Here is a 16,122-nt window from a genome sequence, read left to right on the forward strand (position 1 = left end):
AAAATCCTGCTGTATGATCTATGCAATCATTGCACCAAATTCGGTTTGCAGCCTTTATTTCAGGAATCAAGATGGGGTTGCCCCATGCATCAGCTTTAGCGGGGGCGCCTTTTTTAGTCTTTCATGGGAGCCCGCAAGAATGAGAACGTTTGGAGTTGTGTCGCCATCGCTGCCAAATATCCGTGGGGTGTTCAAACTCCAACAACAAGTGTTTAAGCTCCAAATTAGTCCACGCCCCGATCGAGGTTTGGATATATATGAATACCAGACAAACCTAACTCATGTCCTTTTAGCCGCGAAAGCAACATCGATATTACAACTGATCATCCTCATGAATTTTAAAAGCATATCTTTAGTTATGATGATATTACAACCGGCCACCATGCATGCATGCAATCGACCATTACAGATAGAATTAATATGATCAGTAAGCTAGCAGGCGTGTTTGCTGGAAAGTCTTCAAAATAAGCTAGCAGGCGTGTTTGCTGGAAAGTCTTCAAAATGGTAAGCTTAAAGTTAGAACGATCTTTTTCAACTTAGTTCCTGCATGCATATAAATAATAATAACCATTCGATCCTTGAGATCTCATGCCTAATCCTTATGATATTTGTTGATGTTTTCAGATTTTTTTTTGGTTTACTTCTGTTCTTCTATATATAGAGGTTAAGAACGCTTGGAATATCTATGATTAATCTTTGGTCGCAATTAGCATTTATGCATACACAGATCGAAACGTGAAAATTAGTCTTGAAAGGATATTTTTTCTGTGATTGATCAAGTGATTTTGATAGTGAAATGAGATAAAATGATTTTAAATGAAAGTTGAAAGTTGAATTAAATATTGTTTGAATATTATTTTTTAATATTATTAAGGTTTTGAAATTTGAAAAAGTTGAATTATGATTTTAAAATGTTAAATTATTTATTATATTTTATATAAAAATTTAAAAAAATTGTAATGACGAAATGGGATTATTTTTCAATTCAAACGGCACCTTAAAGTTGTTGTTTCAACTTGAGAATCTTGAATAAAATGTACAATATAAAATGGACTACATATAAAATATTTATTATTGTTCGTGTAAATCTTTTAAACCTCGTTCAATCATTTTATAATATAGAAATTTTTTATTCATTATCATAATTTTCATGACTCTCTCATCATTATATGATTTGGTATTAGATAATTAAAAATTATTTATTATATTTTATTTATTATAAATTATTATCTAGTATTATATTATAAAATGATGAGAAAATAAATGATAAATAAATTTTTTTTATAATATATGGAGCTGATCATTTTGTACTCGGTGCTTAAAGACATCTTGGTCGAATCTTAAATATCGATAATTGATGAAGTGGCATCCCCATCCCATCTGGTGTAACTTGTCTTGAAAGCAAGCAAATGTACTAGATCAGGTGCGTGGCCTACCAGTTCCAACTCAGCACCGCCCGATGTATTTTGTTTGACTTCTGAACATGACACATTCAGGTCAAACCAATAGGCAATATCCAAATTCCACCGTGTATATATTTAGGTGCAGCTTCTATGAGCCAAATTCCACTTTTTTTTTCTTTTAAATATTTTAAAATATATATTAATATACTAATAGTCACTTTCTTGATTATTAAATAAAAAATTAAAATAAATAAAATAAAATACATAAACAGTCAAATTAAAGTGACACATAATATAATTTTCCTATATAATTAGTCCCAATGATTTGTCCCAAGGTCAAATATTTCATGTGGTTTTTAATTGCACTTTTTACTCCCTATGATTTTAGTCATGGAGAATAGATGTACACATGAACAAAAGATCCAAGAGATTCTCTTTGGACTGATGCGATCAGCGAAATTGATGTTATTGATCGACTCCAAGCATAGGTTCAATTGCTTTGGAAAAAAAAAACACACACACACACACACAAAGAAAAGAAAAATCAACCAATCTAAAATGGCGGCCGTTTTTGACTTTGAAGCTGGCCTTTAGTTCGAGTTTAAGACGAGGTTGTCTTTACCATCTGATTTAGGGGACTTTGGGGATTGTAACAGGAGACAAGAAACCATTTTCAAAGATTGCTTAAAGAGGATTTCTACAAGAAGTCGAATTAGTTTGGCTCTTCCTTGGATGAGCTGAATATCTCCTTCCAAACAGACAATTGAAGCCTCATTTGAATTGGTCAATTGGTCAAGCCTAATACATCATCTGCCGTTTAACATTTTACATTATTTTGCGAACGTTACTCCCAGCTTCAAGTGGCAGCTTCATCTTTGCTTTGCTTAGCTCCCACGTACTCACCTATATGAAGGAAAGGTAAAGACCATCCCTTGTAAATCTCACCGTGCCATGCATGTGACAGATCATGGCATGGCATGACTATGCAAGTCGCTTCTGACTGCTCAAGATAGAATTGGATTTGAGAGTTTCTGCCGTTAAATGAATGGAATGAGCTAAGAACAGGAAGCCATTTGCTTAAATCTGGGTCGTTGCAGACAATAAGAGGTACACATTCTTGTCCATATTTCCATCGGACGAGCTTCTCCAAGAAAAGTAGAGTTACTAGAGTAGAAAAAATAGATACCCCTCTAATGATTCAGACTGTATTTGGTTGGCTGAGGAGGGAATCTGGGGTCTGACATCTTCTTATACCCATACCTGAGCCCACAACCCTTTTGGAATCAATTGATTTTTCACTTTCATCAGTTAATTCGTTTGGTGGCTGAAGATATTTGTGCAGCTGCAAATGGATTTGATCTTGGCTGAAGATATTTTCATGGCCAATGACTAACTACTTCTACATCTTCACACATTAAACACCATGTAAATATTTCCTTTGGACATGCGTTTGACAGATAATGCTTGTTTCGGGTTTGGGATGTGATATTTGATAACAATATTCACAATATTTGTAGCCAACCTAATAATAATATTGCCCTGTGATGCAGGGGTACTGTAATGCAACTGAGCTTTTCCAACTAACCGAAGTCGATAATTTCTAACCTTTCATGTTAATTGTGTGGAAAAATTTCCAACCTTTCATGTTAATTAGTGAAGTGACTATTACTCCATGGGGTCAAGACATTTCTTTAGAAGAGGATCGTCATGAGGGAGAAGACCCTGCATTTCATTTGAAGCAATGACGACAGTATTCACAACCCTGACTAACAGAACTTGGACAGCAATTCTCAAGAGAATCCTTGCCCCTTCAATGTCCCTTCTGTTCAATGCTTCATTTGCAGAATTACATTGTGTTGCATCCCTGCTTGGCCTGGCAGCACCACTTCAAACCCGTGCATGCAGATTGAAGTTTGTCGTCTCAATTGTTATAAATATTATTATATGTTTGTATAAAACAAAACAAAATGGAAGGAAGAGAATAATTGTTTGGGTTTTTTTCTACAGTTATTATTTATGAGAAACAATAGAAGACAGATGAGAAAGGATGAAAAAGCGCCCCAGATTTCGTTGTATTGCAAAACCGAATAAGTTCTACCAGAAAGAAGAGAAAGGATATATGTTTGATGAAACAATAGTGCTATTTTGTAAGCAGCTGCGCTGATCCTAACCTTTCTATGTCCAAAACTAAGTCCCACATCGAAGAGAAGCAAGAAAAATCCGTACTTTATAACACCACAAATAAGCTGTGATTATCGCCGGGCTTTGCAACGATTGCCTGTAACCCATGTGGGGGCTTCAAAGTGTTGGGACGCTGGCATATGCCATCGCTCCAAGTCAAGAGATGAAGCATGTGATCTGGGCGAAGGCCCTCGGGTCACGTGATTCCTAAACGCCTGGGGGCAAAGCGTCAGGCTGGCTTCACAGAGCAGCGACAACCCCCCCGCTCCTGACGGTGGAGGAATAACGGTGCAGTGCCTCTGGACCCAATAAAAGACCCTGTGGATCTGACCTGGCTGGACCACCGCTTTTTTGTACAGACATCATCGATAGCATGGCTGCTCTTTTCACATGCTATTCACACCTGTGAAAATGCTGTTTTAGGATTCAAAATTCTCTTTTGCGGACTGAGTTGTGATCATTTGGTTATCCACGTTTAGGTGATTTTATATCTCCCCTCCCCCTTCTACATGATTTGAATAACTTATGCTCAGTAGGAAGGCAAGTTCTGGAACTTGTATTTTTCATACAACGTTTGGCTGCTGGCTTGGGTGTTCTAATATTGAAGTAGATTAGTGAAAATGCTCTCTGCATTTCAGGATGAAATTCACAAACATGTCTATTTCAATATATGGCTAAAAGAACTGTCTCAATATGAATCTACCAGAAGTTAAGGGTGCAACTGAATGATCAAAGGGCTGACTTGAGATGAGCTGCATACTCAGGACATATTGGGTTCATTGTCAAAGCTCTCTGCCATAAAAAATATACTTTTTATATATTATATTAAAAATATAATAAAATGTTAAAAAAAAATTATATATTATAATAATAAAATGAAGGTGAAGGTGAAGGTTTGTTGTGTTGTTGAAGGAGGGAGAAGCTGAAAGCGTTGAGAGAGAGAGAGAGAGAGAGAGAGAGAGAGAGAGAGAGAGAGAGAGAGAGAGAGAGAATTAGTAAAATAATATTTGAAAAGTAAATAGTAAATCTTCAAATTTGTATAGACACTATTCATATCTATGCAAAAATATAGAGATGCATAATTCAATATAGAGGAATTTATATTCATATTATGCAAATATGCAGATACAAAATCCAATGCCATTGCTTAAGAGTAATATTTTTGACAGATTATGGTTGTTTTGGGTTTGGGGCATGATATTTGATAACAATATTCATAATATTTGTAGACAACCTAATAATAATATTGTCCTGTGATGCAGGGGTATAATGCAACTGAGCTTTTCCAACTAACCCAAGTCAATAATTTCCAACCTTTCATGTTAATTGTGTGGAAAATTGTCATATTTTTCCCTTTCAACTTGATATTGGCTTTAGTTCCACCTTAGATGGTCAAGAAGCAAATTCCTTTCGGAAAGACTAAAATTAAACATGGGTACTATCTTTGCTACCATGATATATGATATATCATATACAACGTTGGCAGAACCGAATAGCTTTCTATAAAGGAAAATGTACTTGGTCGATTGGTCCTATGAATTTGGCTCCTCAAAGTTACCATTTCGGATTTTTTTTTTTTTCCCTAATGTTTAAGGATTTTTTAAAAATTTTTGAAAGAAAATGAAAAAAAAAAATGTGCAAATTGTACTAATGATAACTTTGTTGGGGCAAATTTTTCTGTGTTATTGATTAAGAAGGTATAGTCTCAGTAGTACTTTGGGGTTTAGGACCTATGTTTGGCTATTTTGGAGAAGAATGGAATCGGCTGCTTCGAGGAAGCAGGTCCTCCAAAGTTCAATCTCGTACAAGACGAAATATTAGGTAGATAATCTCTTGATTTCTCATTTCAAAATAGAGGGCTCCTTATAGAGATACCCAAGTGCTTTGCATAGAAATTGTTTGACCTTTATTACATTAATGACTTAAATCCCACCGTTTATTACATTATTTGCTCATATTATAGTTTGATCTTATTCTATAACTAATCACGGATTGATTACATAACACTAGAAGAATCCATGGGTCAATACATTTCTTTAGAAGAGAATCGTCATGAGGGAGAAGACCCTGCATTTCATCTGAAGCAATGATGACAGAGTTTACAGCCCTGACTAACAAAACTTGGACAGCAATTCTCAAGAGATTCCTTGCCCTTCAATGTCACTTCTGTTTCAATGCTTCATTTGCAGAAATTACATTGTGTAGCATCCTTGCTTGGCCTGGCAACACCACTTCAAACCCCTGCTTGCAGATTGAAGTTTATAGTCTCAATTGTTATCAAATTAATATATGTGTCTACAAAACAAAATGGAAGGACGAGAATAGTTGTGATGAATACTTGTTTGGGTTTTTTTCTACAATTATTATTTACGAGAAACAATGGAAGACAGATGAGAAAGGATGGAAAAAGGTCCCCAGTTTTCATTGTATTGCAAAATCGAAGTTGTTCTACCGGAAAGAAGAGAGAGGATATATGTTGGATGAAACAATAGTGCCATTTTTTAATCAGCTGCGCTGAGCCTAACCTATCTATGTCCAAAACTAAGTCCCACATCGATGAGAATCAAGAAAACTCCGTACTTTATAAGACCACAAAGAGACCCAGAAAATCGCTGGGCTTGGCAACGTGAGCCTGTAACCCGTGTGGGGGCATTAAGGTGTTGGGACGCTGGCAAATGCTATCCCGGTAAAGACTCAACCCGGTAGATTTGACCTTGCTGGACCTTCATTTTCTCGTACAGTCATCTTCTCTGTCTCTGTGCTCTCTCAGCTCTGGTATCTTCCTCAAAACTCTCTTTTTTGGACTGAGTTGTGATTATTAAGAGGGTGATATCAATTCATATATCTTCTCAGCTTTCAGTCTCAGATCATTTGGTTATCACCTCCCCCTTCTACATGATTTGAATAACTTATGCTCGGTAGGAACGCAAGAACTTGTATTTTTCATACAACACTTGGGTGCTGGCTTGAATGTTCTTCTAATATTGAAGTAGATTAGTGAAAATGCTCTGTGCATTTCATACTTATGAAATTCATGACAAACATGTCTATTTCAATATATGGCTAAAAGAACTGTCTCCATATGAATTTACCAGAAGTTAGGGTGCAACTGAATGGTCAAAGGGCAGACTTGAGATGAGCTGCATACTCAGGACGTATTGGGTTCATTGTCAAAGCTCTCAGCCATATCTCCCATCTAAAACAGAAATGAAGGTCATGCATGTGCTCCAACCTTCCTCTTCTAGACATTTCTCTAATGTTGATTAGCCCAGATCCCTTCCACTTAGGGTTGGCTAAAATGTTCCTTTTGCCCCCAGTGCTTCCACATGTACTTCAGATAGACCTCCAAAATGTATAATGCCCATATATCATGCATGAATAAAGCTAGCTTGCCCACTCAAGTGTACCATTTAGCAAAAAAATAATTATTTTTTTTACTTAATGATTAAGGAAGTGATTTTTAATATATTGGTGTATTTTTTTATTTTATAAAAATATTTAAATATATTAAAAAAGTGTGAAAAAAATCAAAAAATAAAAATTCAAAAATGGCCTAGCGGTCAAATGGAGCTACTCAGGCGGCATAGTAGCACCCATCTATTATGCCTTATTGAGTTTGTTGTTGCTAATAATCTTCATTCAGGTAATATTGAGAAGGGGCCTCCTACACAGCATCCATTGGGTTGGCATGTTTCTTTTATCAAGTGATGAGGAAATTATCTTCAATCATTATACTTTGGTGACAAATCAAGGGAGATCTCACAGCCGTGGTGAGGCTTGCCTGTATTCTTTTCGAGGTTGGATGGCAAAAGCAAACTACAAAATTTGCCTCCCGATAAAATAAATAAAATAAAATATGGATTATTTTGTGCAACATGAAACCAAAATCAAGTAACTATTAGAATTATTTAAATTAATGGACCTACATTGATTATGAATCATACATTATATGATTGTTAAATATAAGGTTTGGATAATGTCTGTGAGGCCCAATAAATGTGATCAATAAAGTGACATAACTTGGTCATTAACACATCTCTAAAAACCCATAATTTTGGTCAGATAATGAGCATTAAAATGGTACAGGCCCAATTCATATATAGAGACTCGTTAAAGATTCATGATATTTTCATTATTTTATAATAAGTAGAATTAGAATTCAAGTATTATATATATATATATATATATCATGATTTTCATTCCATATTCACATTCTTGACTATGCACTTCCCATTGCTGTGAATTTTTACAGAGAGTGAATCTTAGATGTGGAAGACCATATCGATGCCCTCTTCTCTCCAATAGCAACAGTTACGCTCTCTTTGCTAGATTTCTATACAGATTTGACCAGTGATCTTAGTAATTTCAAATTTTATAGATCCAACACAGGAAAGATAGATATGATTCTCATCTTTTGCTACTTTGGGAGTTCACCGAGCTCATACTGTGACAATTCTTATGCTTGAATCTATTTTATATCTACTTTTGAAGTTCATGTTAATGGAATAAAGTGTTTTAGTTCAATGTTTGTAATGTATTTCTTTGCTTTCTTGCTGAAACTAGCAGTTATATTACCAGAGCAGATATATTGTCTTACAATTGTAAACAATTGTGACCATTTCATGCATTAGCAGGGTTTTCTCTCTTTTTTGGGGTTCAAGTAAATCGAGGTGGGATATGAAATATCTTTGTTATTAATGGGAATGCACAAGTGTATATATATATATATATGCATGTACAAGTATATATAGTGTCTGTAAGCCACTGATTTGGCATTGCAGAAGGAACTACAGAAACTTAGGGAGAAAGCTGCTTTCAGAAACCCAGATGAGTTTTACTTCCTGAAGATGAAAGCAAAAACTGTTGATGGAGTCCACAAATTAGAGAATGAGACAAACAAATACAATTTGGAAGACCTTATGCTTATGAAGACCCAAGATATGGGATATATTCTTCAGAAATTGCAAATGAGAAAAAGAAAATTGAAAAGCTTACTGTCGTTCTACGTTCTCTTGATAGTCAGCCATCTAATATATACGTTTACTATGCTGAAGACAGAGAGGAGGCTAAAGAAATACAATCACTCTCGAAGAAAAGTAGAACAATGCCTACTTTTGATGATGTTTTCAATGATATTAAAAGCAAAACTGTTGTTTTCTATAGAGAGCTGGAAGCAAGGAGGAATAGAGTGAGTCAGTTGGAGAAACTCTATATAGATATGGCATTGCAGAAGGAACTACAGAAATATGGGAGAGTGCTGCTTTCAGAAACACAGATGAGTTTTACTTCCAAAGATGAAAGCAAAAACTGTTGATGGAGTCCACAAATTAGAGAATGAGACAAACAAATACAATACGGAAGAGCTTATGCTTATGAAGAACCAAGATATGGGATATATTCTTCAGAAATTACAGAGAAAAAGAAAATATGAAAGCTTACTGTCATTCGGCACTCTCTTGATAGCCCTCTAATGGACACATTTACCATGCTTAAGACAGGGAGGAGGCTAAAGAAATTCAATCACTCTCAAAGAAAAATGTAAGACACTGATATGTTAATCTATACAAAGTTACAAGTTAACATTGAATAGCAATCCATTAGAAATATCTGTATAGTGCTTATTAGCGCTAATTAATATCTGGGCTTGTGTTGTTTGCACCGAGCTGTGACCTTGAACGATGAGTATTGATCTGCAGTAGCTTGAATCCTGAGCATATCAGTGTCCGTAGCAGCTTGATTTACGGATGCCTGACATGCATGACTTGCCTTTTTCTTCCTTAACATTGTTTACAAATTTAAACCATATTAGATGACGAGCGTGGATTAATGGTATCTCCTGAAAATCTTCTAATTGGTCTCTAAATAGTTTTGATATTTGCACTGTACCGCAGCGTAAACACACCGCTTATTATGGATCGAATTCATTACCATTATAAACAAAAGTTAAATACTATTTTTTTATGCGACTTGATACGGCGGTTTTTCGCTTTAGTGGTGTGTCAATAAATCAATTTACAAGTAAGAGGTTAGGATAAGCAAGTGAATGGTGGAAATCTACACAAATGCTTACACTGAGACTTTCAAAACATGCTTACCAACATAGCTATTATAAACATATCAAGATAATGATTCTTCTCATGCATTAGAAAGATCAAGTCTTCGATCTTTTGTTCTCAGCAATTCAAGTGCTATAAAAAGATCAAAAGCATTTCCAAATAACCCCATGCATCCACTTGCCTAATCCTATAAAACAAGAACATCATCGGTTTGTCAAATAAACGTAGACCAAAGAGTAGGGTTGATCAGAAGCCATTACTGAACATAAACAAACACCCAAAAGTGCAGAGATTGTATGTACTTTCCCAACTTTTATTGCTTTTACCCATTGGAGTATCCCATGCTAGCTCATGTTGTTCTTGATATATGCCAAAAATATTAAAAGCAAATGCATGCATAGAAAAGTTGAGAATTAAAAAAAGAAAAGAAAACAATCATCTAATCCTCGTGACAAGAGTGCATGTGCAACATTTTCAATTGAAAAAAATGTCATTTTTTTTCCTAGGCCAATTGATTGTTATAAATTAGGAATCGTGGAAAGTTGAGGGAACAAATCAAAAAGATACAACAAAATCCCATTTAGTGGAATAATGATCTCTGCACGAAGGCAATCTAAGCTCAGCACGCATTTGGTGAATTACTACGTAAAGAAAAAAACTTATTCTCAAGTCAGTGTGTACCTAGACGTAATAGAGCACACCTATTAAAGTGATATGACATAATTAATTTGATTTAGAAGATAAATTTTAAAATTTAAATATTACAAATCAAATATTATCATTGAAATAATGTAAATTATATACTCTATATACTGACTTGAAAATAGAAAAATTTAAAAAAAAAAATTGAGGTAAAAAAGGAAAATACCGAACAAATTAAAGAGGTTAATATGCCTTCAATTATTATAGAAATATAGATATTATATTCACTCACCTTTTTTTTCTATTTTTTTATTCCCCATTTGAGTAATAGCAAGACTCAAATGGCCTCCTCTTCTAATTCTTTTGTCTAGTTTGCTTATGATCATCACTATAGGGTTTTGATGAATGGAGCCAGGGAAATCGTGTGGGATATGTAATGATAAGTTGCTGGCATTAGCCATCTTGATAGCAATGATTGGTAGGTGAGACAGCCATTATTCTTCTGGACATTATTATAAAGTGATCGATCATGCTCACCATGGTGCAGATGTCATTGCCAATTGCCAATAGGGCTTGGCTGACAAAAAAACATTCAACTTTGCCACCTAATCTAATTAGGTGTAATATTGATTTGGGTTTATATAATAGATTCATATCGTATCGAGTCATGATACGACTATATATATATATATAGAGAGAGCAACATCCCTAGCTCGATCCATAAATCCAAATTATGAAACCTAGATTGACATGGGTTAATAATGGTTGGAATGCTTGAGTAATGAGATGATATAAGAGTTCTGTAAATAGCAGTGAAATGATTTGTGAATAGTGATGAAATAGTTTGAGTTAAGATAAGATGTTCTCAACTCATCTCACTTTCCAAACATGATCGCCTAAGAGTTTGTACTTGGCAATGCCCTTGCATTAACGTCAAATTAAAGTATACATACATATTCAAGTTTATATACGGTCTGGAATAAGCATGCATTGGGTGTTTTAATAAGAATTTATTAATTAGCATGCACTAGTACTACTCCAAAACAAGTGTAGCCTGTTTTATTCACGGGCGGTGCATTTAAAATGTGATGAACATGAGAATAAACAAACTCATCATGTGTAGCTTCTTAATTGCTTAATTTTATCAGCTGAAGATCAATGACATAAAGCACGCACTATACGTACGTACTCTAGCTAACACCTTCGGCCAGTATTGCTTAATTAATTTCTTAAACAAGAAGAGATCATACTGATCCAGATCATCAGGAGTTGCAGCCAAATATTTTGATGGTTTTTAAGGTTTCCTCTCTCTCTCTCTCTCTCTCTCTCTCTCTCTCTCTCTCTCTCTCTCTCTCTCTCTCTCTCTCTCTCTCTCTCTCTCTCTCTCTCTCTCTCTCTCTCTCTCTCTCTCTCTCTCTCTCTCTCTCCACATATACATATATATATATATATATATATATCTGTGCATGAGTGAATCAGATACATAAATATATATATACTAGGTGGGAGTAACGTGCAAAGCACGTTTGTCTAATTTTATGAAATGATTATTTGTAAAAAATAATATATATTTTATAAAAATTATTGATGTCACTTAATAATTTAAGGCATATTGGAGAAAATAAAAAAATTAGTTCAAAGTATCATATAATCCAATACATGTTTATAACATCTATAATTTTAGCAAAGATGTATATGAAAAATTTAATAAAAGTCTAACATAAACGGTAGTTCAAAATATGTGTCGTTTGATGTTTGTATTATATTTCATCAATTTATGTCATCCTGTAGACAATCAATAGAGACAACATTGAAATTCTTATTTTGTTGTTGGTTGAGTCGATCAGGGACAACATAAAGTTAAAACATAATCTTTTTATAAAATTTGTGGTATAATATTTTCTATATATAGCATATATATAAATCATAAAATATATTTTGAAATTGTTGGCCGAATTTACTCTTTCTTGATTAGCTCAAGGATCACGGCGTTTGTCACGTGCCTATCATAGCAAGCCCACGTATGGAATATGACTTAGCGAAAGCTATGCCCTACTACCATGGGGAAAAAAAACACTTTGATTAAACACACTTATATTATATATTAAATGAGATTTTTAAATTTGAAATACTCAATAATTTGAGTTAATGAAACGTATAATACACGTATATTATATTTAGGGATTCACGTCTTATGCACTTAATACACGTGTATATGTTAAGGAGAAAGAGAAAAATATAATAACTAATCTTTAATTACTTATTATTATATAAACTATTAATATTATAATTATTGAGATTAATAAATTATATAACAACATTGAATGCTATCTCTCTCAATATTTATGTCTTCATTTTATGTGCCAAACCGTTAAAACAAACGGTGTTAACTTTAACGGAAAAACAAGATTTTCCGTTTCATACACACTTTTTATATATAGAAGATATATATATATATATATTTATATATGTATGTAGCTGTTTTTGAGTGAGACGCGAATCATCCAGTACTGATTCTGAGTGTCAAAGCTTGTCTGATATATATATTATATGATCTGTGACACTACAAAGCTTTCGAGCCAAATACAAGAAAATGTTCAAAATAATGAGGGAGGATTACGTTCTGGTTCAGTTTTTCATGTTTATTATTATTAGTGATGGCATCTTAATCTCCTCGAAATACTATTCTCTGAACATCAACAATTGGCCACGACGGTCAAAGATTTAATACGATTTTATGGCCTTTTTTTTCAAAGTTTCATTAATGTTAGTCGGCAAAGCTATATATATAATATATATAGTGCAAACTATGAGTCTTACTAAATATTATTAATCTTGAATATATTCTTCTTCAGGTGCAAAATTGTCTCTTCCAATTGGGTGGAGTACTCGATGTTGCTTCTTTAAGTGAAAAACAAAAACAAATTAAAGATTGGATTCTTTCCACGTACAGCTTGATTGTCCCTCATTGCTCTTTCTAACACCATACAGTCTTACTGTCAATAATTCTAGCACATTCTCTTTAAAAAATAAATAAAAAAATTTAAAATTAATATAAAAAAATTATTTTTTAATAGTAAAACTCTTTTGTTTTTAAATAAATACACGAAACTTATATATATTAAAACTGTATATAATATTACCTTACCCATATATGAAAATATCCTGACAAGGAAGCTGTATTAGTTCATGAGAAGAAAATATAAAACTAAAATTATAGTATTGAATCCAATTAGAGCACACGTTAGCAATGTGAAGCTACAAATATCTACACACTAACTTGCGAGTAAAATTATTTTTAATCTACTGTCTCTTGACCTTGAATTAGAGTATGTCCCACCTTATATTGCATCATTATTGTAATCTTTATTGATGAATAAAGATGTTTCTTTTCAGAAAAAAATTAAAATAAAATAAAAAATATAAGGCTGATGGTCAAGAACATTTCATTCCAGTCGAAAACAAATATACATGTCGTTATAAATAAATATAACTTTTGCAACGAATAGACATATTATCGGGAAGACAGTAACAATGACATTAATTAAATTGATTTGCAACTGTTGGTTTTTAAACTTGGAAATCATTAAAATATTTTATGTAAAATAAAAAATAATGTGAACCATTACCATTGTTCATGTATCGGTTCGGTTATCTAGATTTAGATGAAAATGTATCATGGTAACTTGAACCAATATATGCCTCTTGGGGATAGAAGTTGTGACTTCTTAAAAGTGTTCCTTCACTTTAGTTGTGACTTTTTACAAGTACCATTTCATTTATATGATGTGACTTTTCACTAGTATCATTTCATTTATATGATGTGATTTTTCATAAATACCATTTCATTTAAATAAGTTGTGACTTTTCACAAGTATACTTTCATTCTCTATAAATAGAGAATCTCACCCATAAATTCATCGACTCTAAATTCTCTACAAAAAATTAGAGAAACACTTCCTCATTCTTTTTATCTTTCTTTTTTTTTTTTTAAGCTTTGGCTATTTTATATCTGGTTCGAGGATCTCTTTTTGTGTGCACCGACGAGGAGATTAATGGAAACTGACGTTGTTGTATCTTGGAAGTAGACTGTCAAGAAGCCTAATGCATGTTTAAATTTGGAGGTGGCAGAATCGACTCTGAGGAAAGCATACATCACAACATGTCTCAACATTAGGTTCTCTCATTCTAATTTTTTCTTGTTATTTTACATATACTCTAGTTTAAAAAGCATTTCAAAATATTTACTAACAGCAACCATAAAAATTCATGGCTAAAAGTTATTATTTACAATGAAAAAAACCATCAAAATGGACTTTTTGTAATAGATCTTTTCACTGCAAAAAATTATTTTTGTTGTAGTTAAGTGTTTAGAATCGATCTTTCAAGCTGTATATATCCACAATTTAGTTATTTATTTTTTCTTTGAAACCACGATTTAGTTATTGATGTTACAGGTAAAGATCATGAGCATTTGAGTATCGAAGGTACTTTTATACGCTTGTAATTCAAATGATCAATACGTTCCATGTCATTTTCTTGATGCTATTAACTTGTCCGGCATGTCTCATATCATTTTCCTTTTTCACTTTTTTCTAGATCGTGTTTCATGGGAATTTTAACTTTACACAAGATGGTGTCCCAGAAGTGTTTTCTTTTAGTAAAAGAAAACCGTAATCATTTTCATGGATGTCTTGTTCACACATACAAAATTGTTTAATGCAAGGTAGAATCACATGACCCCAAAGATAATTTTATTTGGGTGCTGCTACAGCAACCACTGTGTCTTCCTGTTTTCGGTTCCCGCTTGACGGGTTCCCGCTTGACGTGGAAAAGCCATGTTGCTTTTTTTATTTTATTTTAAATGCATCACTTACTTCTTCCCTCCTGGATGAAGAAATACCCCCCAATCCCCTCCCGGATAGATCCCGCCCCTTGCAAAGCTCCTAATTTGTGAAGGTGCTTGGCTGTCACATTTAATAGTAGTGCTTTATCGGTTATTCATATTTTCTCCACTTTTTACGCATCCAAACAGACCATGCAGAATCCAAAAATAATAAAGGAGAGAATGAAGAAGGTTCAAACTTATAGATCTTTGGGTAAATTTTTAGATACAAACAATATACCATACACGCAACACAGAAAAAGAACAGAAAATAAGGTGCAAGAATGAACTTTAAAAATCTCTTTTTTCATTTTTTTTTTGTTTGGTTTTTTTTATTTTTGGGCTATTCAAGACAGCATAGTTGGCTGCATCTTCGTCACTGCTATGATTTTCGTGAGCTCCAAAATCCATCAACGTTGCATACCACCTCCGCAAGTTGCCTTCATCAACGCCGGTAAGTCTTTCCCTCGCTCTCTATCAGTCTCTGATCTCACTCCGCTGATGAAAAACCGCGGCGAGACTCCAACAAAGCTTCGGTTATCCTCTACCGCCACAAACCAATTTCATTAGAGAGAGAGGATGGAGGGAGTGAGTGGAACAGGGAGGGAGCGAGAAAATGGAGAGAGAGAGAGAGAGAGAGAGAGAGAGAGAGAGAGAGAGAGAGAGAGAGAGAGAAGTGTCGACGATTGAGAGGGAGAGAGAGAGGGTTTTTTTTTTCTTTTAAGTCAAGAAGGAAGATAGAAAGATGCAGCCATTTTTTATTCTATTAAGTCAGCCACCTTGATGCCACGTCAAGCGGGAAGTGCAAGCGGGATGCTCAAGCGGTGGGGATAGCATTTTCCCATTTTATTTTGACATGGCAGTGATGCAATTCGTTCTTTTTTGGGAGACTGTGCACAAACATTAATGAATGAATAATGATATATAGATAACTCTTTTACAATTTATTTTATAA

At 34.0% G+C, this 16,122-nt stretch overlaps 1 pseudogene; it reads left to right on the forward strand.

Moving 5' to 3' along the window:
* The first annotated feature begins 7,148 nt into the window (after positions 1-7,148).
* LOC122293575 lies at positions 7,149-8,898 on the forward strand (annotated as a pseudogene).
* Positions 8,899-16,122: the final 7,224 nt, after the last annotated feature.

The sequence above is a fragment of the Carya illinoinensis genome, chromosome 14 (genome assembly GCF_018687715.1).
Source record: "Carya illinoinensis cultivar Pawnee chromosome 14, C.illinoinensisPawnee_v1, whole genome shotgun sequence".
NCBI lineage: Eukaryota > Viridiplantae > Streptophyta > Magnoliopsida > Fagales > Juglandaceae > Carya > Carya illinoinensis.